The sequence below is a fragment of the Pantherophis guttatus genome, chromosome 14, assembly GCF_059756535.1.
Source record: "Pantherophis guttatus breed Tessera chromosome 14, ASM5975653v1, whole genome shotgun sequence".
Taxonomy (NCBI): Eukaryota; Metazoa; Chordata; class Lepidosauria; order Squamata; family Colubridae; genus Pantherophis; species Pantherophis guttatus.
In genome coordinates this window covers 5,171,700-5,198,133 of record NC_142076.1, presented here as the reverse complement: position 1 = coordinate 5,198,133, position 26,434 = coordinate 5,171,700, and the positions used below count along the sequence as shown (strand labels likewise).

At 45.3% G+C, this 26,434-nt stretch overlaps 1 protein-coding gene across 1 annotated transcript in view; it reads left to right on the top strand.

Moving 5' to 3' along the window:
• Positions 1-8,724: 8,724 nt before the first annotated feature.
• ABAT (4-aminobutyrate aminotransferase) overlaps positions 8,725-26,434 on the top strand; it is a 76,848-nt gene continuing 59,138 nt past the window's right edge. The window contains exon 1 of the mRNA XM_060692998.2: positions 8,725-8,933. The gene's annotated coding sequence lies outside the window, so the exon portion shown is untranslated. The remainder of the gene's footprint in view (positions 8,934-26,434) is intronic.

Here is a 26,434-nt window from a genome sequence, read left to right as displayed (position 1 = left end):
ATGAACTTTTGGGCATGGTTGTTAAGTGAATCACACAGTCATTCAGCTAATCTGGCTTCTCCCATTGACTTGGCTAGTCAGATGCCAGCTGGGAAGGTCACAAATGGTGCAGCGGTGGGTTTCACATGCTTACCACCGGTTTGCCCCGTGCGCCAGTGGTGGGTTGGCCCCCGGTTCGGACCGGTTCTATAGAACTGGTAGTAAAACCAGAGGGAGGCTCCGCCCACTGACCCGGATGTCATCGGCCCCGTTGTGAACCGGTAGTAAAGGTGAATAGAACCCACCCCTGCCATGCGCGTACGCTCACTTCACACTTGTGTGCATCTTCTGCGCATGAGCCCGGCCTTCCGTGCATGCGCTTTGCTCGCGGGCATGGCTTCCATACATGCGCCTGGCCTTGAAAGCGTGGCTAAATAGGACGACATTATGCTGCAGTCACCGCTACCAATTCGCCTGAATCGGTATGAACCGGCTGAATACCACCTCTGAAATGGTGATTACATGGGTCCAGGACACTGCAACCAACATAAATACAGGTCAGTTTCCTTGCACACAGATTTTGAACACGTGACCGTGGGGATGCTGCAGTCATAAGTATGAAAAGTCATAAGTTCATTTTATCAGTGCCGTTGTAACTTCAAGCAGCCACTAAACTAATGGTTATAAGCAGGGGTGAAATGTTCCCGATTCGGAACGGATTGCCTGATACAGTAGCGATGGTGGCAGGTGGTTTGGAGAACCGGTAGCAAAAATCCCTGCCCCCCCCCCATGCCCAGCTGAGCCGCGCGATCATCAGAGGCTTTTTTAAAATTATTTTTAAAAGCATATTTTCTACAACCTCTTCGGCCGAAAAAATGCTTTTAAAAGCGCGCGGCTCAGCTGGGATCATCAGAGGCTTTTAAAAGCATTTTTTTCTGCAAGCTCTTCGGCCGAATAGGTTGTAGAAAAAATACTTTTAAAAGCCTCTGACAATCCCAGCTGAGTTGCCTGATCATCAGAGGCTTTTAAAAGCATTTTTTTTTTTGGGCCAAAGAGGTTGTAGAAAAAATGGTTTTAAAAGTTAAAAAAAAAAAAGTTGGCCACACCCACCCAGTCACATTACCCCCATCACCAAGCCACGCCCACAGAACCAGTAGTAACAAATTTTACATTTCACCACTGGTTGTAAGTCAATAACTCCCTGTACTAAGGGAGAAAGAACATGGGAGGGAAGAGGGCTTGCAAAAGTCCAAAGACCAGGCCAGGGAGTTTAAAAAGAGATTGTCATTTGGATTGGAAATCTTTTGCCTTCCTTGCAAAAAAAATCTCATTGCACTCATTGCCATAGGCAGATGCGGATTTCATTCTTCACGGGTCTATGATAAGGAGGCGGTTAATAATGGGATAACAAGAGTTAGAAGGGACTTTGGAGGTCTTCTAATCCAACCCCCTGCTCGAGCAAGGAACCCTACATCGTTCCAGACAAGTGGCAGTCCAGTCTCCTTAAAGCCTCCAGTGTTGGAGCACCCACGACTTCTGAAGACAATCCATTCCACTTGATTGTTCTCACTATCAGGAAATTTGTCCTTAATTCTAGGTTGCTTCTCTCCTTGATTAGTTTCCATACATTGAGTGTTTTTTTTATCAGGGCAACTGGGTCTACCCAAATGGGACAGAGCGTTCAGCTTCCGCTTTCGCCTTTCAGCCCCAATCCAGGAGCCTGATTTAAAAAAAACACTTAATCTCTCCCCTGGTATAGCTGACAAAGTGAGGAGAGCCTGTGGCTTAGAACAGCGGTGGGCTTCAGATTATGTTAGTACCGGTTTGCCCCGCATGCGCACACTCGCTTCAAAAACGTGCCTAAACAGGATCGCATAGAGTTTAATAAAAGGTAACGGTAAAGGTTCCCCTCACACATATGTGCTAGTCGTTCCCGACTCTAGGGGGCAGTGCTCATCTCCGTTTCTAAGACGAAGAGCCAGCGCTGTCCGAAGACGTCTCCATGGTCATGTGGCCAGCATGACTCAACGCCAAAAGTTAATGGAACACTGTTCCCTTCCCACCAAAGGTGGTCCCTATTTTTCTACTTGCATTTTTTACCTGCTTTCGAACTGCTAGGTTGGCAGAAGCTGAGACAAGTAATGGGAGCTCACTCCGTCACACAGCACTAGGGATTTGAACCGCTGAACTGCCAACCTTTCGCTCGACAAGCTCAGCGTCTTAGCCACTGAGCCACCGCATCCCTTTAGAGGTTAATACAATAGCATACCAGTAGCCTGGGTTCAAATCCCAGAAGGGTTTGGCTAGCTGATGAGAGCTAAATAGCTTGAAATAGATCTATACTAAGTAAAGGTAAACGTTCCCCTCGCACATATGTGCTAGTCGTTCCTGACTCTAGGGGGCGGTGCTCATCTCTGTTTCAAAGCCGAAGAACCAGCAAGGACTGTCCGAAGACGTCTCCGTGATCATGTGGCCAGCATGACTCAATGCCAAAGCCACACAGAACGCTGTTACCTTCCCACCAAAGGTGCTCCCTATTTTTCTACTTGCAATTTTTACGTGCTTTCGAACTGCTATGTTGGCAGAAGCTGGAACAAGTAACGGGAGCTCATCCCGTTATGCGGCACTAGGGATTCGAACTGCTGAACTGCCGATCTTTCGATTGACAAGCTCAGCGTCTTAGCCACTGAGCCACTGCGTCCCTGAGATCTATACTAGTCTCCATTTCTTTGTCGGTAAACATAAATTTTCCATCCATTGCTTCTTGTTCTGCCTTCAGGTGCTTTGAGGAATAGGTTGACCCCCCTTCTTTGTGGCAGTCCCTCAAATATTGGAACACTGCTATCATGTCACCCCTAGTCCTTCTTTTCATCAGACTTAGATATATCAATTCCTGCACTTTCCTCCCTGCTGCTAATTCTTATCAGTGTGCTCTTGTCAAATCCTTCAGAAATGCTCCGTCTTTTCCTCCAGCTCCTGGCCAGAGGTTACTCGCTGTTTTCTCTGTGTACCTCTCAAACTTTACCCATGAAAATCTCAGCAGAAAAGGCCCGTTTTGCCAGAGCTTGGCTCCGCTGTCTGTTGGCCTTCCATTGCCTTGGTGCACTGTAATTAAAATGCCAACTCCCTTGAGCTTTCATGACTCAGCAGAGAGATTGGAAGGATGACTTTAGAACAATAAAGATAATAAGAGGGAGGAGAAGGGAATGAAGAGACAGGAAAATTGCTCAGTCAAAAAGAGCAAAAGCAAACTCTTATTCAATATTAAAATGGGACCAAAGGGGGAGGCCAAGCAATTCCAGAATCGCATTACCATGTTTTCCAACTCCAGAATTTGAGAAATCAAATCCATTCGGCACTCGAAAGCAACAGCCTGCTTTCAGTTATTGCAAAAAAATTTCCTTATTTCCTCCCCTCTCCCTCTCTTTGAGATTTATATACAAAATTTAATCTCCAAATGTTCACGTTTGCTTTGGCAGGCTAATAGACAATCTCTTATGGTCACCAGTTGAATGACAATTGTTAAACATTAGCACGGGTCAAATGATGAGATGCCAGCTATTCACAGGGATGCCAAAGCACCTTTGGTGAATATTTGTAGGCTTAAATAATATTGAGAGAAGTTCGAAGACGGGATTCATAGAGGAGAATTTTGAAGGCCTTCCTTGAAGCAAGTCTGGGGGGAAAAAAGAAAGAAATCTCAGCAACTTTCACATTCAATTGTCCCAAAGATGCTTCCCCCCCAAAGGCAACTGGATTTTGTTTTGCTTGAAGACGTTTCACTTCTCATCCAAGAAGCTTCTTCAATTCTGATTGAATGGCGGAGGATGGAAGGATTTATATTCTTTGCAGGCATCTGGTCATTAGCACTCTCTGTGAGAATTGTTGAGGCCACTTTGCCACTTTATCTTTGCCCTTGGGATCACCTGAATAATGCAAATGAGTGTGGAACCTTTGGGACAACCATGAGCTGGATGATTGAGAATAGCCATTGACATAAATGGGTTAGTTTCTCAAATCATCCCCTGGGGATATCATCATCAGCATTGATTGAGATTAATTGAGAGATTCAACCTGGAAATAAGGGGAAGGTCAAGTTGTTTTCCAAAGCGCCCGAAGGCCAGACAAGGAATAATGGATGGAAACTGAACAAGGAGAGATTCAACCTGGAAATAAGGAGGAACTTTCTGACAGTGAGAACAATCAACCCATGGAACAGAAGTTGCCTTCGGAGGTTGTGAGAGCTTCATCCCTGGAACTTTCAAGAAGAAACTGGACTGCCATCTGTCAGAAATGGTGTAGGGTCTCCTGCTTGGGTGGGAGGTTGGACTAGATGACCTACAATACAAGGTCCCTTCCAACTCTGTTAATCTGTTAAACCTGTTAAATTGCAAATGTTGGTCTGCAGAAATTCCGGTTGATCAGTCCTGTAACTCCCTGGTCACAATGACCTTCCCTTGTTAGCAGGCCAAGTCCTCTCCTGCTAACTTTTATCTAGTAATTCATCAGTGGAACAGCCTGTCTGAAGAATTTGTGAATGCTCTGACATCCACATTTCTACCATCTGTCAGAAATGGTGGGTAGGGTCTCCTGTTTGGACCGGGGGTTGGACTAGATGACCTACAAGGTCCCTTCCAACTCTGTTAATCTGTTAAGCCTGTTAAATTGCAAACGTTGGTTTGTAGAAATTCCGGTTGATCAGTCCTGTAACTCTCTGGTCACAATGACCTTCCCTTGTTAGCAGGCCAAGTCCTCTCCTGCTAACTTTTATCTAGAAATTGTTCTGCTTAAATAAAGACACTCCGGCCTCTGTCTCCACACTCAGCACCTAAGAGAAAGCAAGCGAGGGACATCAGAATTAGTTTGCTGCCCACAGGAGATAAAGCCGAAGACTTTAATCACACTACGGGGAGTCCTCAACTGACAACGATTCAGGTAGTCGCCATTCAAAGTTACAACGGCACTGAAAAAAGTGTCTTGGGACCATTTTTAACAAGTAAGACCGTTGCAACAGCTCCATGATCCCATGATTTACATTCTTTTTTTAAAAAAAGTTTTTTATTTTTATTTCTCATAAACCCATTTACATGTACAGTCATTTCCATCATTTTTCATTCATCTTTTCTTTTAACTTTCATTTTTCATTTTTACTTTTTCGGGGCTGCTCTTTTACCCTTTACCTTTGCTCCAACCTTTCTTCTTCTCCTCCCCTTCTCTTCCTTCCTCTTTCTCCTCCTACTTCCTTCGTTCTTTCTCTCCTTCTCTTTCCTACTTCCCTTTCTCTTCCACCACTCCCCTCTTTTTCCCTCCTTCCAGCCTTCTCCTCTGCTCCTCTTTCCCCTCCCTTTTCTTCCTCTCCTTTTCCCTTTCTTCTTTCTCCTCTCCTCTCCGCCCTTCTCCCTTCCTCTCTCTCTCTACTCCTTCCCCTCTCCTGTTGTTTTCCTTTTCAGTTCAACCTAAAGTGGTATTCGAGCAGCCCCGATTTTCTAATTATCTTTATTCTCATTTCAATTTCTTATTCAAAACAAAACAGAAATTCTGATTCGATTGTGGTCATAAGTCGAGGACTGCCTGTATTTGAAGGGCAATGAAATAGAGAGGATTGTGTGGCTCCTTGCAGGTAGATCGGCTATCCCGGGCTCCCTTCCTTTGAGGCAGCTACCAATCACGCAGGAATCTGTTACGTCAAACGGTCTTAGTGAAAATGACCAGATATGGAACCTCTATTCTACTTCCCGTCTTGCAACTGTGGGATGTTTCGACAGCCTCTTGGCTCACGAATGGCTTTGAATGCTAAAAATAATCCCACAGTGTTTTTCTGAAAGGCAATCCCATTGGTTGAGTTTATCCTTAAATTAAGCTTGTTGGTGAACTGAGCATCACACTTAGGGTGAAGATAATCAGTTCAGTGGGAGTTGTGACTAGGGTGAGTAAAGCCCTGGAGTTGAGCCAGGTTAAATAGGTGGATTTGGAGGTTTCTTCCCAATATTAAAATCTTGATATTGGGGGGAAATATTGATTTTTGTTGCTGCCCGAGACTCAGTTTGATGGGTGGGATTAAAGCAATGAACTATAAACCAGGTGATCCTGAGTTCTAGTCTTCCTTCCTTGGTGGTGAAGTGGTTACAAATGCAGTATTACAGGCTAATTCACTGCTCACTGCCAGGAGTTCGATCCTGACCGGCTCAAGGTTGACTCAGCCTTCCAGCCTTCCCAGGTGGGTAAAATGAGGAGCCATATTGTTGGGGGCAAGAGGCTGATTCTGTAAACCGCTTAGAGCAGAGGTGGGCAACTATGGCCCTTTTATGACTTGTGGACTTCAATTCCCAGAATTCCTGAGCTAACATGGCTGGCTCAGGAATTCTGGGAGTTGAAGTCCACAAATCATAAAAGGGCCATAGTTGCCCACCCCTGGCTTAAAGAAGGCTGTAAATCACTGTGGAGCAATATGTAAGTCTAAGTACTACTGCTAATGCCCTTCCTTCCTTCCTTCCTTCCTTCCTTCCTTCCTTCCTTCCTTCCTTCCTTCCTTCCTTCCTTCCTTCCTTCCTTCCTTCCTTCCTTCCTTCCTTCCCTCCCAGTGGTTAGAATGCAGTATTGCAGGCTAATTCCGCCCACTGCCAGGAGTTCGATCCTGACCAGCTCAAGGTTGACTCAGCCTCCCATCCTTCCAAGGTGGGTAAAATGAGAAACCAGATTGTTGGGGGCAAGAGGCTGACTCTGTAAACCGCTTAGAGAAGGTTGCAAATCACTGTGGAGTGGTATATAAGTCTAAGTGCTATTGCTTTGGAGAATGAAAGTCCCATGGGTGGCTTTGGGCCAGACTCTTTCTCTTACGAGTGTCACTTTGAGTTGATGTGTGTGTGTGTTTGTGTGTGTGTGTTAAATAAAAGACAAGATAAAAATCTAATAATTTCAAGATAACAAAATAAGAAAGAACAGGTAGTCCTTGACTTAAGTCCACAGTTAAGACAGGAACTTCAATCAGTAATCAGTATGGGCCACTGCTGGAAAAAATAAGAGGTGGGAACAATACGTACACTAAAATACAGGTGGCATATAAATGTAACAATGAAGGTGAGCCTCACCCTCAACCCTAAACGGTGAAGGCTTGAAGTTACACCTTCTTAATCATCTGACAAAGCAGAGGAAATCTTTGGGGAGTTCAGGAAATGACAAGCTCTTAGATGGTAAGTAGTGATTTAAAAAAAAAAAAAGGATTTAAAAAAAAATAAAAATATCAAATCAATGCGTGAACAGTGTGGCAACTGGCTGTCATACATTCTAATTAATACAAGTAAAACTAATCAGGTTAATCATAATTATTACATTCAATCAACTTATGTATTTCTAATACCATGTTTCCCCCAAAATAAGACCCTGTTTTATATTTTTTTGAACCCCGAAATAAACGCTTGGCTTTATTTTCGGGAGGTCTTATTATTTTGGGGCGCGTGGAGCAAACCAGAGGACATGGCAGGGACTGGCTGCGGATGCGTTTAAATATTTTTGGGGAGGGCTTATTTTCAGGGTGGGCTTATTTTAGTACATGCGCCCAAAAGCCCGATTGGGCTTATTATCAGGGGAGGTCTTATTTTAGGGGAAACAGGGTAATAATACACATTTATATTAGGTTGCAGTATATCATTGTTCAATTATCCTGCGTTTTTTCTTGTTATTTTCGTGTTTATATTGTTTTTACCATGGCTGTTCACCACCCTGAGTCCCTCAGGAGAAGGGCGGTATATAAATATAATAAACTAAATAACTAACTAACTAACTAAATGATATAAAAATGTATACACTAATATTCCCCCTTCTCTTATTTCCATCACTTATTCTAGCTTTTAATCATGTCACCCTTTATTAAAAGACTTTTTCTTTCTATCCTATCTAACTTCTAATCATGCCACCTACCTAAAAAAAAAAAAAAGGAAAAGAGAAAGAGAGAGAGAAAAGGAAAAGCAGCTTAGAACAAGAACAAAAAAGAGAAGTCATCCATCCATCACCTCTTGCCCGCTTCAATAATTGGTGGTTTTTTAAAGAGACCTTCGTAAGAGCTGCTTTGTTTCCCAAGTCAAAACAAAGCAAGGGGAATCTCGACCCTTGAATGCTGGGTGGCTGTGAACAGGCGTGAATGCAGAAAAAACATCTGCAAATTCTGATTATTTGTGGCTTGCTGTAACGCCATATTTACTGAACAGAAAGGCACTCTTGTGTCCTTTCACAGCTCCATTGTACTTCCAAAATCCAGATGTGACATCCTATCTGTTGGAAGCATCCTTGAAGAATAAATAAGGGATGCAATTAAATTCACACACCCATCAGTTGGGTGTGGGGGAGGGATGTTTCAGGTTATTGGAAAATGCCAAATGGTCTTGGATGCCTGTTGGTGGCAACGAAATTATTTTGAGATCGGGATTTTAAGGGCAACTCCTCTCACCAACCCTTATCACCTCGCCTCCAGGAGCAAGGCTAAGGTACCTCTGAGCATGTCAGGAGTACATTGCTCCAGGAAGGAGGGGGGTCCCTAATCTGCCCCTGCGGCTCTATTCTCCCTGATCAGCAGCAGAAAGGAATTCCAAGAGCAGCAACCCCCCAACCTCAGCCGGACCTCCGGCTGCCCGGTTGGGAACCATGGGAACTGAAGTCCCACACTGGCGGAGAAAGCAGAAGACGTCAGTCTTCTTCGAACACCCCACCCCTTACAGCCCCGCCGCCGCCCCTCCCTTCGACCAGGGGTGTGTCCTGACCGGCCCCTGCCATTGGCCAGGCCGTAGCAAAGGCGGCGAGCTCTGCCCTCGGATTGGCTGCGGCGCGTTCGGCGAGCCGAGCCAGCTGCTGGCTTCGCTCTTTCGGCCGCGCCAGTTGCAGCAAGGGGAGCTGTGGCGGCGCCGGGAGACGTCGGGGCGAAAGCGGTCGCAAGCCGAGGACGCCGGTTGCCTGGAGTGGCGGTGAGTGGGAAGGGGGAAAAGTATTGCACGCTCCCCGCCATCTGGCTGCCCCTCCGTCCTCCTTTCCTTGGACCACCCATCAATGAACGCGAAGCTGGGAGCTGCTTTCCCCTCCTCTTTCTTCCTGCAGTGGCTTTGTGGGAAGCCCCCTTCCATCCATCCCTCCCCTCCATAGTTGCTTCCCCCTCCCCCTCCCCTTCTCCCACCCCCCATTGGCTTTCTGGGAAGCCCCCTTGCATCCCTCCCCTCCAGTGTTGCTTCCCCTTCCCCCCCCCCATTGGCTTTCTGGGAAGCCCCCTTCCATCCCTCTCCTCCATCCATTCCGGATAGGTGGTTTTCCTCCCCTCCCACCTTTTGGGGAGGTGGGAGATTGAAGCCACACAGAGGCCCTCGCCTCGCCTCTTCGTCCCCAAGCACCCTCGCCACCCCCCCACCCACCCCCACCCGTTCTTCTAGGGAGGGGAGGCATTCTTGCTCCATCCCTTCCAAACGCCCCTCCTGGTCTCCGCCATCCCCTCTGCCTACTTCAACACCCCCCACCCCCACCGTCCATTTGGGAAAAACATCCCTCAAAAATTCTCTACAGAACCTCTATGTGGATTGTCCTCATTTCCTCTTGCTCTGCCTTGTAGGGTTGTTTTGTAGATTAGTACCATCCATGTCACCCTTTTGATGGACCTGAGCTATTCTGGCTCACCAATTCCCCTTGGGAGATTCCCATTCCCCTGCTCTCCTATTTCTCTGATTTTATTTTATTTTAAAAAAACACAGAGCCTAGAATCATAGGGCTGGAAGGAACTTGGAGGTCATCTAGTCCAACCCTCATGCTAGAGCAAGATACCATATACCAAGGGTCCCCAAACTTGGCAGCTTTAAGACTTGGGGACTTCAACTCATGCCCTCGTCACCTCCCGTCTGGACTATTGTAACACTCTCTACATGGGGCTCCCCTTGAGGAGCACTCGAAGGCTCCAACTGGCGCAGAGTGCCACGCGGGTGGTGACGGGAGTGACGTGGCGCTCCCATGTAACGCCTCTCCTGTGCGAGCTGCACTGGCTCCCGGTGGTCTTCCGGATGCGCTTCAAGGTTTTGGTTACCACCTTTAGAGCGCTCCATGGCTTAGGACCTGGTTATTTACGGGACCGCCTGCTACCACCAATAGCCTCCCACCGGCTGGTATGCTCTAATAGAGAGTGGCTCCTCCAGGTGCCGTCGGCCAAACAATGTCGACTGGTGGCCCCCAGGGGGAGAGCCTTCTCTGTGGGGGCACCTACTAGCTGGAACGAGCTCCCCCCCGGAGATACGGAGGATCCCGGATCTACGCACCTTCAGTCGCATGCTCAAGACTTTCCTATTTCATCAAGCTGGCCTGACCTAAGTCTTTCCCTTTTTTAAATGGAAATTTTAAATTTGGTTTTAAATTATTGGGGTTTTAAATTTGTTCAGCCAAATTATTTAATTCGTTTTATTCTATTTTAAATTTTGTATTTATATGTTTTATTCTATGGCTGTTCACCGCCCTGAGTCCTTCGGGAGTAGGGCGGTATACAAATTCAATAAAATACAAAATACAAATACAAGGTCATCTAGTCCAACCCCCTGCTCAAGCAGGAGACCCTATTCCAGACAAGTGGCTGTCCAGTCTCTTCTTAAAAGCCTCCGGTGATGGAGCACCCACAACTTCTGAAGGCATGCTGTTCCACTGGCTCATTGTTCTCACTGTTAGGAAATTTCTTCTTATTTCTAGGTTGCTTCTCTCCTTGATTAGTTTCCATCCATTGTTTCTTGTCCTGCCTTCTGGTGCTTTGAAAAAATTACATTGATCCCTCTTCTTTGTGGCAGCCCCTCAAATACTGGAACACTGCTATCATGTGTCCCCTCCCCTAGTCCTTCTTTTCACTAGACTAGACATACCCAATTTCTATAACGAATCTGTAATTCATATGTTTTAGCCTCCAGTCCCCTAATCATCTTTGTTGCTCTTCTCTGCGCTCTTTCTAGAGTTTTTTTTTATAACATGGTCACTAAAACTGGATGCAGTATTCTAAATGTGGTCCCATTAAGGCTTCATAAAGCGGTGCTAATATTTCAGCTTCATGGAGAATTTCATTGTTCTGATTAACTAATAGAATCTACTTGCTTCTCCCAAAACAGACATAATTATTTGTTTATGCACCCAGTGCAGTGGTGGGTTTCAAAATTTTGTTACTACCGGTTCTGTGGCATGGCTTGGTGGGCGTGGTAGGGGAAGGATACTGTAAAATCTCCATTCCCACCACATTCCAGGGGAAGGATATTGTAAAATCTCCATTCCCTCCCCACTCCAGGGGAAGGATACTGCAAAATCTCCATTCCCTCCCCACTCCAGGGGAAGGTTACGGCAAAATCCCCATTTCCTCCCGATCAACTGGGACTAGGGAGGCAAAGAATAGATGGGGGCGGCACCAGTCAGAATTTTTGCTACCGGTTCTTCGAACTACTCAAAATTTCTGCTACCGGTTCTCCAGAACTGGCCAGAACCTGCTGAAACCCACCTCTGACCCAGTGCATAAGTTGTCCTAAAAGCCAACCAAACACCACACCTCCAAAAATTAAAAGCAGGCAAAATGAGAAGTCTACCTATTTTTTAATCCCAGAGGAGCGGGAAAAAAAGAGGAATTTGAGAGGACAAATGTTTAAGAGCCCTTTGTTTTAATAATTGGGTGTTAACGTTAAAGGCTTATCCATTTCAAGGCAGTTTTATTTTCCTAACCCTCCCACCTAAGATGATTTTCCCACCCAACAATAATTAACAACCTGCTAACAAAATAACAGGACTTTCGCAGTTCTGTTAATAGATCGTAAAATCTCTTGTGCAAACCTAGGGATCATTAAGGCAATGATATGAAAAGTCCGGAAAGTCCTTCTTATCAAACTAGAGATAAGAATGGATTGGAGCTTCAGAGAGTTGAAAGGCCAAGTCATATCTTTTCTGCCCAAGCTGTAACAGTCCAGCATTTGATTCTACAAATTCACTGGGCACCAGCTGGGCAGATTTTGTATCATAGCAGGATAGCAGAATAGCAAAAGGGAAGATTGGAAGATTGCAGAAACTGGGCCTGGCTAGTCTAGTGAAGAGAAGGACCAGGGGAGACATGATAGCATCCTTCCAATATTTGAGGGGCTGCCACAGAGAGGAGGGGGTCAAGCTATTTTCCAAGGCACCTGGAGGCCAGACAAGAAACAATGGATGGAAACTGATCAAGGAGAGATTCAACCTGGATATAAGGAGGAATTTCCTGACAGAACAATCAACTGATGGAACAAAAGTTGCCTTCAGAAGTTGTGGGAGCTTCATCCCTGGAGGCTTTCAAGAAGAGATTAGACTGCCATCTGTCAGAAATGGTGTAGGGTCTCCTGCTTGGGCGGGGGGTTGGACTAGATGACCTACAAGGTCCCTTCCAACTCTGTTAATCTGTTAATCTCTCTATTAGTCTAACAACCCCCCCCCCCAAAGCAAGAGCCTTATACCATCCTGCCCAAATAGATGTCCATCCTCTTTTTGAAAACCTCCATTGATGGACCATTCACAACTTCTGGAGGCAAGTTCTTCCTCTGATTAATTGTTCTCGCTGTCATTAGCCTGTCTTCTCTGAGATTAAGGCTAAGTATGCCTAAAATTGGTTGGTGCTTGGATGAGCATTACTAAGAAATCTGGGGCTGTTGGCCTGACTGGAAAATTGAATATACTCCCAGGAAAAAAAAATGGGGGGGGAGTCAAGAAAGAAACCTCTTTGTGTCCCGAAAGGCCAAGGAGACTTTAGGTTCACCTTTTTGATCTAGAACAGGGGTCGGCAACCTTAAACACTCAAAGAGCCATTTGGACCCGTTTCCCACAGAAAAGAAAACACCGGGAGCCACAAAACCCTTCCCGTGCCTGACTATTTCTTGAGCGGCCACAAAACTAGCCTATGTAGTTGAATTCAACGTTCTGTTTTCTTCTGAAACTTTTCTTTTCTTGGATTTATCCATGGTTGGCCTACCAGAGGTTGAAAAGCTCAATGAATCACGTGCTGGCGGGTGTCGCACATTGGCGGTTGCAACGCATATTTTGAGTGACAGGGAGCCGCAGCAGAGGGGTGAAAGAGCCACATGCGGCTCCAGAGCCGCAGGTTGCTGACCCCTGATCTAGAATGATGTGTGCACGATACCACTATTTAATTCTACTGGGTCATACCACGTCAGCCAGATTGTTTCAAAAGCTTACAGAAATATTGTTGTTTCAGAAAGACCAGAAAAGTGCAGCTTCTGCACAACTTTTGGTATTTCTCCATTTGATCTGCCTGTTATACAAGCCGGGGGTTGGACTAGAAGACCTCCAAGGTCCCTTCCAAGCCTCACAATCCTAAAGCGTGTTCTGTGTTCTCTCAGACCTAACTTGCTCGAGGGAAAGGACGCTGAATTCTATTGCTGAGACATAAACATCCCTCCGTCACTGAGCGTTTCCTCCTTTTGCAGAGGTGTTACACAACCGGATCAATCCAATTTCAACCCAACGTCCTCTGTTCCTTTTATCATTTCTGGACTAAATGTGTACAGTTTTGTTTTGGCAGGATGACGACCAGCATGGGAAGTGAGGAAGCTGCACTTCCTAGCTGAATCCCCAAACCTCATTTCCATGAGAAGGGATTCATTTTGAAATCCCAGTTGCTGTTGTCCTAAATATTCCCAATCCATTTTGGTGACAAGATGCTATCAGATTTGGCTCTCGCTGGCCATGCAGCAGTCCCCACCTCCTTTCACTCTGCTTTTTCGAGCCTCGGTTTCTCCCCTCCCTCCCTCCCTCCCTCACACACCACCTCCAGTGTGTTTCCTTTACCACAAATCTCGTATTCATGCATCATCTTTTCCTATATATATATATATATATATATATGTATGTATGTATGTATGTATGTATGTATGTATGTATGTATCAATTTTCTTACTTCTTCGTAGGGTTTATGTGTGTTTTTCTTCTAGCCAGGTTTTCCCTACGTAGCCAATATGTATGTATGTATATATATATATAATTTTATTTATAGTTTTTTTCTTTAACATACATAAGTGTTTAGTGAACAGTGTAGTGTCTGGGTCAATTTACTTTATACATAATACAAATAACAATAGTAATACAGTTCAGGTATATGTAGTCATAATCTTTCAACTTCTAACATTTATGTCTACGTGGTCATTATAATATTTTATATAGCAGTTTATATCGTAATATTTTCCCCATCTCTTAATTTCGACCTCTGTTTTCTAACTCTCAATCGAGCAAATCCTCTATTAAGAAGCATTCTATATCTATCCGTCATCTCTTGCTCTTTTTAGTATTTCAACTCTTACTGATTTTTTGACCAATTTCCCATGTTCTTCCCTTGGGATCTTATATCTCCTTACATCACTCGCATCTTTTTTTTTATAAATATTTTTATTAAACAGTTTTTTAAAACATCAAAAAGAAATATTTACACTTTCTTCTTTTCAACAGTTTTGCGTCGGTAATCAACTTTATACTTATACATTTTCTCTCTTATCTTAGTATATCTTTTATACATATTTCTAATATATCATATATATACCACTATAATGTATTATATTATTCTAATTGTTTTATTTACATTAGACATAAATGTGTACCCAATTTCCTTTCCACAATTTTTGTTTCTTCCCATTTGTTCTTATATTTCTCCTCCTAATTTAAACTTTATGTAGTCTTCCCTTGTTCTTTTTTCCCTTTTCCTCCAACCATTTATACCATCTCTCCCAGACTAGGTAGTATTCTGTTTCCTCTTTTTCTTGTATCTCCTTCGTAAACTTACCCATTTCCGCACACTCCATGATAAATCACTCGCATTTAATCTAAGTATTTCGTCTGCCTCGACACCTACCTCGCATCACCTTTTCCTGTAAGTTCTTTCCACTGAAATCTCCATTTGATAATGGTTCCCCCACGTTCTTTAGACGTCTCCCTCCTGCAATTATCTAGAGCCGTGATGGCGAAGCTATGGCAGGCGTGCTTTAATGGCACGGAGAGACGTCTCCCCGGGCAAGTGAGCCATTGCCCTTCCCAGTTCCGGTGCGCCGGCCAGCTGGTCTTCACGTGCGCAGAAGTGCCGGAAACCCTAAGAGCAGCCGCCCGGAACGCACGCACACGCCGGGAAGATAATCTTCCAGTTTCCGGCTTGCAGCTGCGCACTGGCCACCTGGTCTTCGCATGTCAATGCATGCCAGAAACGGGAAGACCAGGTGGTCGGTGCGCTTGCAAGTGCCAGAAACTGGAAAATCATCTTCCTGCTGTGCGCATGTGCACCGGGCGGCTGCTTTTCTGGTTTCTGGCACGCGCATGTGCGCGCGCGCCCCCGTTGCAGCACTCAGTGCTGAAAAGGTTCTCCAACACTGATCTAGAGTTATTTCCCATCCCGCCCCATCTCCCTTTCCTCAAACTCTTGTTTTCCCTTCCAGGTTTGCAGTAGGGCACTGTCAATCTGCTGTCACTGCAAGGTTTTTTTTTAAAGGGGACATTTGTGCATTCCAGTAAATTGAAAGTGTGAGAGGGAAGCTCAGGAAACCTTATGAATGCACAGTTCTTATGGATGAATGTTTAGCACGGGTGACAAGGAAAGCCATAAACTGGGACAAAGTTTACTTAACAAATGTCTCGTTTAACGACATGCATGTTGGGGTCCATTGTGGTCATAAGTCAAGGACTACCTGTACATGGCAGATGCCAATCTCCCGAATTTTGATCAGAGGATTGTGGGGATGATGTAAGCATCGTAAGTCTGACGACAAGTCGTTAGTTAGCTTTTTTCAATGCTGTCTTAACTCCAAATGGTCATTGTTGAGGACTACCTGTACTTGCAGCTATAACAGAATAACAGAGTTGGAAGGGACCTTGGAGGTCATCTAGTACAACCCACCACCCAATCAGGAGACCCTACACCATTTCTGACAGGTGGCAGTCCAGTCTCTTCTTGAAAGCTTCTAGTGATAAAGCTCCCACAACTTCCGAAGGCAACTTCTGTTCCATGGGTTGATTGTTCTTACTTTCAGAAAATTTCTCCTAATTTCCAGGTTGAATCTCTCCTTGGTCAGTTTCCATCCATTATTCCTTGTCTGGCCTTCGGGTGCTTTGGAAAATAGCTTGCCCCCCCCCACTCTCCGTGGCAGCCCCTCAAGTAGTGGAAGACTGCTATCATGTCTCCCTTGGTCCTTCTCTTCACTAGACTAGCCAGGCCCAGTTCCTGCAACCGTTCATCGTGTGTTTTAGCCTCCAGTCCCCCAATCATCCTGGTTGCTCTTCTCTGAACTCTTTCTAGAGTCTCAACTCTAGGGTTAGACTAAATGACCTCTGAGGTCCCTTCCAACTCTTGTTACCGTTTCCGAGTTCGCCTCAGCTTTTTCTTAGCTGATCATCCATCATCTGCCCTACCATCATCATATCATTCCCCTGGCTTCCCTTTTCTTTTTTTGTGTCCCAAATCCTTTATTTTCTTTTTTAATTTGAGAAGAAAGCGGATACTCTGCAGGTACACCAGGAAGTGCCCCAGGGTCCATTAATGTCCACAAGCTCCAAAACCTGGTCTACCATTTGTTGTCCCTGCAGATACAGTTGTTCTTCAGCCCCCAAGCAAATGGCAAAGTAGGGGGAAGTTTCTTCCTGCTTTCCCATCCTCATAAATAATGATAAGGTAAATCAGTTTCCGTCCATGATTCCTTGTCTGGCCTTTGGGTGCTTTGGAAAATAGCTTGACCCCCTCCTCTCTGGGACAGCCCCTCAAATATTGGAAGACTGCTATCATGTCTCTCCTGGTCCTTCTCTTTACTAGACTACCAAGGCCCAGTTCCTGCAACTGTTCATCATATGTTTTAGCCTCCAGTCCCCTAATCATCCTGGTTGCTCTTCTCTGCACTTTTTCTAGAGTCTCAACATCTTTTTTGGTGGTGACCAAAACTGGATGCAGTACTCTAGGTGTGGTCTTACTAAGGCTTTATAGAGTGGTATTAGTACCTCACTTGATCTTGATTGTATCCCTCTGTTATTGCAATTTAGGATTGCATTGGCTTTTTTGGCTGCCTCCGCACACTGTTGCCTGATATTTAATTGGTTGTCCACTAAGACTCCAAAATCCCTCTCACAGTTACTGCTATTAAGCCAGTCTACATGTGTACTTTTGGGGTTTTTTTGCCTAAGTGTAAGACTTTACTTTTCTATACATTGAATTTCATTTTGTTAGATAGGGCCCAGGGTTCAAGTCTGTCAACATCCATCTGGATCTTGAGCCTATCTTCTAGGCAGTTAGCTATTCCTGCCAGCTTAGTATCATCTGCAAATTTGGTAAATTCCCCTTCTATCTAAGTCGTTTATGAAGGTATTGAAGAGTACTGGGCCTAAGACGTGGTACCTTGTGGTACCCCTCTGCTTACTTCCCTCCATGTATACAGTCGTACCATTAAGCTAAATCACCTTTATCGGTTTTGAACCAAACCAGTTCCTGTTTTTCTGCTCTCCCCTTTTTGTTAGTTAGAGGGAGGCGTGATATCTTGGCCTACGATCATGCAGGGGAAAGAGTTTTGCACCGTAAGCAATGTGTCTTCCGTTAGATCTCTCTGTACCATGAGGTAAGCGTGATGTGTGGCAACAGCCGAGAGAACTTTGATTAGTCATGGCTAAGCTGAAGATGTCAAGATTGTACGATTGCCGCCTCCTGAGCTGATTCTGGGGTGTGGGCCAAGGATGGTATTGATTGCACCAGGTGCAATCCGGGAGGGAGAAGCCAGATTCAACCCTGTCGTTTGCCATCTGAGCTCCCGGGACGAGCACAGCCAAGGGTCACCACCGGTTGTGACAGGTGTCAAGGCACACACTGAGGCTGAAATTGCAACCTCAGGCTTAACTGTGAAAAGTGCAGAGAAGAGCAACTAAAATCTATCGCCCTGAACCAGGGTGGATATGATTTAAATTAACTCGGTTTAAATCACGATTTACATCGCTAGTAAAAAGGCTTGTTTTAAATCGACTCGATTTAAATCGTAATTTTTAAAGAGCAATGGTCATCTCTGTCCCGCAGCAGCTCCTCCTCTGACCCGCTGTTGACTCACCGACAGCCCCATTCACTTTAATGGGATGGCTGGTGATGCAGCAGTGGCACAATAAGATTAGGGACGTGGCAGGCAGCAGGTGAGTGAATGCCCACTAACAGGCACTGCCATGATGGATCTGAAAATTAAAGTGCTCTTTAAATGTAAGGACTCATTCTTGCTGGTAGTTAGAATCTTTAATGTGATTATTTGCCAACAAAATGAAGGTTTCCTATTTAGCTTGCAGAACCTGGATTCATTGAAGGAGTTTTCCAAAAACGTAAATATTGCAGAATATACAGCCTCCTCATGCCACATAACTAAGGTTCCTTTCATGCTGAATAAACTAAATTATGAATGTATCTTAAATAGAAAACTGTCTTTAGATAAGATTTTTACTCCAAAAGCATTTTATTGAAGTAAATTTCATAAAAGTCCAATTTAAATTTTTTAAAAATCGATTTTTATCCACCCTGCCCTGAACCTAGCAACTTCCAGCTGTGTGTTTCTTGCCTCTGTACAGGAGAGTTTGAGTACCGGTACTCCTCGACTTATGACCACAACTGAGCCCCAAAATTTCTGTTGCTAAGCGAGATAGGTCATAAAATGGGGCAAAATTCAGTTTCCTTTCCCCCCCGTCGTTAAGTGAATCCCTGCAATTGTTCAGTTGGTAACACGGTTGTGAAGTAAATTCGGCTTCCCCATTGACTTTGCTCGCCAGATGGTCGCAAAAGGGGATCAGCACATGACACCCCCCCACCCCCACCCCGGGGACATGGCAACCATCCTAAATAAGAACCGGTTGCCAAGTGTCTGAATTTTGACCATAGGGATGCCGCAATGGTCGTAAGTGTGAAAAGCGGCCATAAGTCCCCTTTATCAGCGCCATTGTCATTTTGAACAGTCGCTAAATGAATGTAAGTTGTCAGTCGAGGAAGACTATCTCTTGCTTCAAACAACAAGACCTTGAAAATGGCCAGGAAATGGAAAATAGGTTCTGTGACTAGGTAGTGTGTGATATCTAAGGGAGCTTCATCACCGGAGGCTTTCAAGAAGTGATTGGACTGCCATTTGTCAGATAATGGTGTAGGGCCGTGATGGCGAACCTATGGCACGCGTGCCACAGGTGGCACGCGGAGCCGTATCTGTGGGCACACAAGCGTTGTTCTAGCTGAGCTCCAACACACATGCATGCGCCAGCCACCTGATTTTCAGCCCTTCCGGGCCCACTGGATGTCGGGAAACGGGCTATTTCCAGCCCCCAGAGGGCCTCCGGGGGGGTCGGGAAGACAGTTTTTAATAATAATAAATAATAATAATAATAATAATTTTATTTCTATACCGCCCTTCTCCTGAAGGACTTAGGGCGGTGTACAGCCTATTTAAAAACAGAATCAACATCAATTTAAAATAATTTAAAAATATTAAATAAATTTGGCTTAATTTAAAACCCCAAAAATTTAAAACATCCAATTTAAAATTATGTTGCTAACCCAGCCTGGCGGAACAACAGGGTCTTGAGTGCGCAGCGAAATACCCGGAGGTCAGAAATCTTACGTATTTCCGGGGGCAGTTCATTCCACAGGGCTGGGGCTCCCACAGAGAAGGCCCTCCCCCTGGGTGTCGCCAGCCGACATGACTTGGCCGATGGCACCCTGAGGAGATCCTCTCTGTGGGAGTGGACTGGTCGGTGGGAGGCTATCGGTGGCAGAAGACGGTCTCGAAGGTACCCGGGTCCTGTGCCATGGAGCGCTTTAAAGGTGGTGACCAACACCTTGAATTGCACCCAGAAGACCACTGGGAGCCAGTGCAGCTCGCGCAGGAGGGGTGTCACGTGGGCGCAACGGGTTGCACCCATAACCACCCACGCGGCCGCATTCTGGACCAGTTGGAGCCTCCGAGTGCTCTTCAAGGGGAGCCCCATGTAGAGAGCATTATAATAGTCCAACCGGGAGGTAACAAGGGCGTGAGTGACTGTGTGCAGGGCGTCCCGGTCCAGAAAGGGCTGCAACTGGCGAATCAGGCGAACCTGATAAAAGGCCCCCCTGGCCATGGCCGTCATATGCTCTTCTAAAGACAGCCGTGTGTCCAGGAGGACACCCAGATTGCAAGCCCTCTCTGTGGGGGGCAAAGATTCACCCCCAATAGTCAGCGATGGCACCTGCTGACTTTTGTCCTCCCCAGGCTCCTAGAAAGGCTCTGGAGCCTGGGGAGGGTGAAAAATGGCCCCACTTTTCCATCAGTTGCCAAAAGCTGGGGGAGCGGGGGGGTCACACACGCATGTGCGGGGTGCATTGAATTATGGGTGTGGGCACGCCTGCCCGCAAACCCCTCCGCGCTCCCCCCCATTTTTGGCACGCGACAGCAAAAAGGTTAGCCGTCACTGGTGTAGGGTCTCCTGCTTGGGCAGGGGGTTGGATTGGATGACCTACAAGGTCTCTTCCAGCTCTATACTATTCAACCTTTCCCTGATGCCCACCAAGCTGGCTGGTGACCACACTTAGAGATGGAAAGATTCCAACCAGCAGTCTGGCACAATGCAAGGGACCCTTGGATCAAGCATCTTCAAGCTTTGCCAAGTGCAAATCTATGAATTCATATTTCAAGCTCTGATTGGTTCTGCTTTGTGCTTTGTTCGTTGCCCAAATTTCTTGGGGAAGAGTCTTATCTATGCTTTCAATGAAACGACGCAGGAAGTTCCCATAATATATATATATATATATATTTGCTTATTTCAGAATTTGGGCAGTACTCCTGCCTTGCGCTCAGGTTCTTAGTCAACTTTTCACCGCCTTCCAAGTCCATATATAGCAGGCTTCACTAGCCTTGCTGGCAGAGGATTTGGGTTATTGTGGTGGCAACGTCTAACAGCACAGTTGGGGAAGGTCGGGAGAAGCAAGCCGCCTTCCAAAATTTGCAGCCGCTGCACTGTGACAGCCAGGAAGTCTCTTCAGCGCTGGGGTGCTCCACACTCAACTAACAGCCTCCAAATATTATTTCCACCAAGCAGGTGTTACGTTGCCAACAGCTGCTGAGTTCTTCTGGTGTCTGAAAACGAGCAGAAAGCTTGTTTTTGGCAACTGTGGTTTCCCCAGCCATGTCAGCTGTTGTTTGCATGATCCCACAGTTCATAAGGGAGCATGTGACGTGGCTCATAAATTCCTGCACAGCTCTTGTTGATGGCTCCAGCCTGATGTGCTGGTCAGTTATGCGAGGATAACGGAGGCTTTCGCTGTGGCCTTTGGAGCAGAGGGGCTGCCGAGGGTCTTCGTGGGGGAAGATATGAGAGGCAAGGATTGCCTGCAGCTTGGGAGATACAGATTAACAGAGTTGGAAGGGACCTTGTAGGTGTCAGGCCTGCCTCCGTTCAAAACCCAAGAAGGAAAACCCTCGACTCCATTGTAATAGAGAAGAGGTCCTTTTTAACTGAGTTTGGAATGATAACCATGAAAGCCAGGCTAGGTCTGCTTCAAAAGGTGCAAAAGTTGCAGGTTGAAAGTTTCCCCAAATCTCTCCCCCCAGGGTCCCAGGCTGAGTGTCCAATCCACGTCCCGCATAATGTCATGTGCAGCTCATCCTCAGGTATTTCGTCCATCTGGAGTTCTAGGACGGTTGGCCTTGACCAGTGGTGAAATGTAAAATTTGTTACTACCGGTTCTGTGGGCGTGGCTTGGTGTGTGTGGGGGTAATATGACTCAGTGGACGTGGCCAACTTTTTTTTTTTTTAACTTTTAAAACCATTTTTTCTACAACCTCTTTGGCCGAAGAGGTTGTAAAAAAAAATGCTTCTAAAAGCCTCTGACGATCCCAGCTGAGTTGCCTGATCGTCAGAGGCTTTTAAAAAAAATTTTAAAAGCATTTTTTCAGCCGAAGAGGTTGTAGAAAAAATGCTTTTAAATTTTTTTTTAAAAAGCCTCTGATGATTGCGCGGCTCAGCTGTATTTCACTCCTGGCCTTGACCGAGTGTAAATAACTCCACTTCTTGAGAGCAAACCTCCCCTTTAGTTCACATGGGTCTTCACCACCCCAGCTCACTTCCCCAAATACCATGCTCCCCCCTCCCCCTGTTACTATGGCAGCCTATAGCAAGCATGCATCCAAGGAAAAACCCATGCTGGAGATCTGGCTGACAGTAGGTCATCTGGTCCAACCCCCTTCCCCCCAAGCAGGAGATCTTACACCATTTCTGACAGATGGCAATCCAGTCGCTTCTTGAAAGCCTCCAGTGATAAAGCTCCCACAATTTCTGAAGGCAACTTCTGTTCCATGGGTTGATTGCTCTCACTGTCAGGGAGAAATTGCTATGGTCTTGAGACTCTGTCTAGCAAGTTTAAATAAGCCTATAGGTAGTCCTCACCTTACGGAAAATTAGTCATTAAATGGTGTGTGGGAGGCATCCCATGACTGCACCCAATTTTATGACTTTTTTTGGGGGGGGGCAATGGTTGCTAAGGGAGACATTACAGAGTTGGGATTTGCAACCTTCCCCTGCCGTCTGGGAATTGAAGTCCACAAGTCTTAAAGTTGCCAAGATTGGAGACCACTGTTCTAAACAACAGCCAAGAGGGGGCCATTTAGATCTTGGGAAGGGGGAATCTTGTTCCAGAGGGCAGGCTGTGCATTTCCTGGATCCCGATCGATGACATTGATTGATTGATTGAAGGAACCGGGAAGGCACCAAACCTCAGCTGGGCAAATGTTATTTGGAGAGAGGAGGGAACTGAGGAAATTTAAGACAGCAAAAGGATGAAAAGAAAAAATGCCTGAAATCTAAAATAGGGAAATGCCCCTTATTTTGGGAATGGGAGGTAAAGGTAAAGGTTCCCCTCGCACATACATGCTAGTCGTTCCTGACTCTAGGGGGCAGTGCTCATCTCCGTTTCAAAGCCGAAGTGCCAGCGCTGTCCGAGGACGTCTCCGTGGTCATGTGGCCGGCATGATTCAACACCAAATTTGCACGGAATGCTGTTACCTTCCCACCAACAGGTGGTCCCTGTTTTCTACTTGCATTTTTTATATGCTTTCGAACTGCTAGGTTGGCAGAAGCTGGGACAAGTCATGGGAGCTCACCCCATTATGCGGCACTAGGGATTCGAACCACTGAACTGCCGACCTTTCGATCGACAAGCTCAGCGTCTTAGCCCCTGAGCCGACTGATGGCCAAATCCCTGTTGTTGCCTTGAACGTGGCTCTTCACTGTGGTGGATCCCGATGGGACACCTGAGAAGTTATCAGCGAGAGTTGATGAGTGTGAACTGGGGAAAAGGCAGCCACTCTCTCTTGATTGACAGGTGCTGCCCTGAGGACTGTTGGCCTTTTTATCCTAGCCTTTTAAGCAGAAATGCCAACAATTAAATCTCAGGACTCTGACAACCACACAGAAGTTCTGCCTTTCACGGCTGTGACTGCAGGGTTCAGTCAGAAGCTGCAAAAATATGGAGGAGACTTTCTCAGTTTTGGGCCAGAGCTGATGGAACGGAACGGAATAGAGTAGAATAGAATAGAATGCATCCATGGTTCTCTTTTGTCCCAAAGGTGCTTTTTTCAGGAGGCAACTGGACTTTCTTGCTTTTTCTTTTGAAGACATTTGGCTTCTCATCCAAGAAGCTTCTTCAGCTCTGACTGGATAGTGGGGAATGGAAGGATTTATATTCCTTGCAGACAGCTGGTCATTTGCATCCTTTTAGAGGGTCCTTGATGCACTTGGAGGCTTATCTGTGTCCTCAGGATCACCTGAGTTAGTGCTCCTGATTCCTGTCATCTGCAATTTTTCCTCTGAAAATCCATTCCTCCTCCCACACCACTCCAAGGGTGTTCATCCCAAATTGCATAGCTAAAAGTCTGTAGAGATTCTCAATCATCCAGGTCATGATTGTCCCAAAGGTGCTTTTTCAGGAGGCAGCTGGACTTCCTTCCTTGTTTTGTTTTGTTTTGAAGAAAGAACAAGAAAGTCGACTTCTCTTTTCTTCACCACAGACTCCCTTTAAATACCTTTTGTGGTCATAGACCATGGTCATGGACCACCCAGACTTAACTCAAGATTTAAATCATAACATTTCTTCAAGCATGACAACATTGTGGCCCCTCAGGTGTCCATGGACCACAAGTTGAGAACAAGTAGAGTAGGATGGGATGGGATGGGATGGGATGGGATGGGATGGGATGGGATGGGATGGGATGGGATGATAGCAAGAGAACCTATACCATTTCAGATAAGTGACTGTCCAGTCTCTTCTTAAAAATGATGGAGAGTCCAGGATTTCTGGAGGCAAGCTATTCCGCTGGTTAATTGTCCTCGCTCCATCACTCTGCTAAACAAATAGTTCCCTCAACACTGTCAAACTATTCACATTAGGCTGCATTACTATTACTATTAGTCTTCTCATCGTTCCTATCACCCATCTCCTCCCACTTATGACTGCATGACTGTAACTTTGTTGCTTGTATCCTTGCCATTTATATTGATATTGATTGTTTCCTAGTAGGATTTGATTGCTTATTTGTACCCTATGACCATCATTAAGTTTTGTACCTTATGATTCTTGACGAATGTATCTTCTCTTTTTATGTACACTGAGAGTATTTGCATCAAAGATAAATTCCTTGTGTGTCCAATCACACTTGGCCAATAAAGAATTCTATTCTATTCTATTCTATTCTATTCTATTCTATTCTATTCTATTCTATTCTATTCTATTCTATTCTATTCTATTCATTCCAAGTTGCTTCTTTTTGTGATTAGTTTCCAGCCATTCTTTCCTGTCTTGCCTTTTGCTGCTTTGGAGAATAATTTGATCCCATCTTCTTTGTGGCAGCCCCTCAAATACTGGAATACTGCTATCATGTCACCCCTAATTCTTCTTTTCTTTAGACTAGCCAAGCCCAAATCCTGCAGCCATTGTTTCTGGACTAAAAATGCTTTTCATTTCCTTTTGCCCATGTCACGGTTCCTGCATTTCTCCCACAAGATCATTTTCCTTGCTCTCTTTATTTAGCCATTTACTTTCCTTTCCTTGCACTACATATCTTGTACCTTTTTATAAACACAGGGAAGGCAGTTATCTAAATTATCTTCGAATGAAAGGAATACAGAAACCAAATCTGAATAATATGCATTTGTTCCTTTCTGAAAGCTGGTACCAAACAAGAGTACCAAATGAGACAGAAACAGCTCCTTTTGTGTTTCTGCCTGTCAATTCCCATGAATGTCCTGAAATTTAAGCATCATGCAAAACAGAAGGGAGAGAAATCCTTTTATCCATAATTGTCCACTGCAGCTTGAACTTATCCGGTGCAGAAAAATTATCCTGCATATTTTTTCCCTGGCTCTTTTCTTTTAATGAAAGAGAATTACTGTAGCATTGAAAATTGGTCTGGAGGAGAAGAGGGTTGGATGTGGTACTTGCAGATGGAGTTTGATGTCTCTGCCTGTAATTTCGTGGTGAATGCAAATGTCCTTCATTGTGCAATCTTCGTCTCAGTAGCTTCATCAGCCTGTCAGGAAATCCTAAGGGGGAACACGGAGAGGAATTTTTCACTTTGTGCAGCAGGAAAAATTACGCGGTGAAAAGCAGAACAGTGGCAGAAATACTTCTCCTGCCTCCGAGCAACGAACAAATCTGCACATGCGGCAAGGAAAGATTCAAGAGATATTCTCAAGCCTTCTTAGATTAGGGAAGAATCAGAGTGTTGCTTTCACCAATGGAAGGGACATTTTTAAAACAGAGCAAGAGAAATCCTGGTCCATCAATAGTAGGAAACCTCATCTTTCTTGGTCAAATTGTGGTTTGCTTTGGTCTTTCATTATTTAATGGGATAACAGAGTTGGAAGGGACTTTGGAGGTCTTCTAGTCCAACTCCCTGCTCAAGCAGGAAACCCTGGCCTATACCATTTCATACAATGGGCTGTCCAACTTATTCTTAAAAACCTGCAGTGATGGAGCAGCCACAACTTCTGGAGGCAAACTATTCCAATGGTTAATTGTTCTCACTTAGGAAATTTCTCCTTAGTTCTAGGTTGGTTCTCTCCTTGATCAGTTTCCACCCATTGCTTCTTGTTCTACCTCCCTGTTGTGGCTACTATTCTCCCGACCCCCAAGGCAAGAGACTCTATATCATTCTGGACAAATGGCTGTCCAATCTCTTTTTAAAAACCTCCAGTGATGGAGCACCCACAACTTCTGAATGCAAGGCGTTCCACTGATTTCTTGTTCTCACTATTAGGAAATTGCTGCTTAGCTCTAGGTTGCTTCTCTCCTTGATTAATTTCCATCCATTGCTTCTTGTCTTGCCTTCTGGCCCTTTGGAAAATAGTTTGCCCCCCTCATCCTTGTGGCAATCTCTCAAATACTTGGACATTGTTATCTTACCTCCACTATTCCTTCTTTTCATTAGAC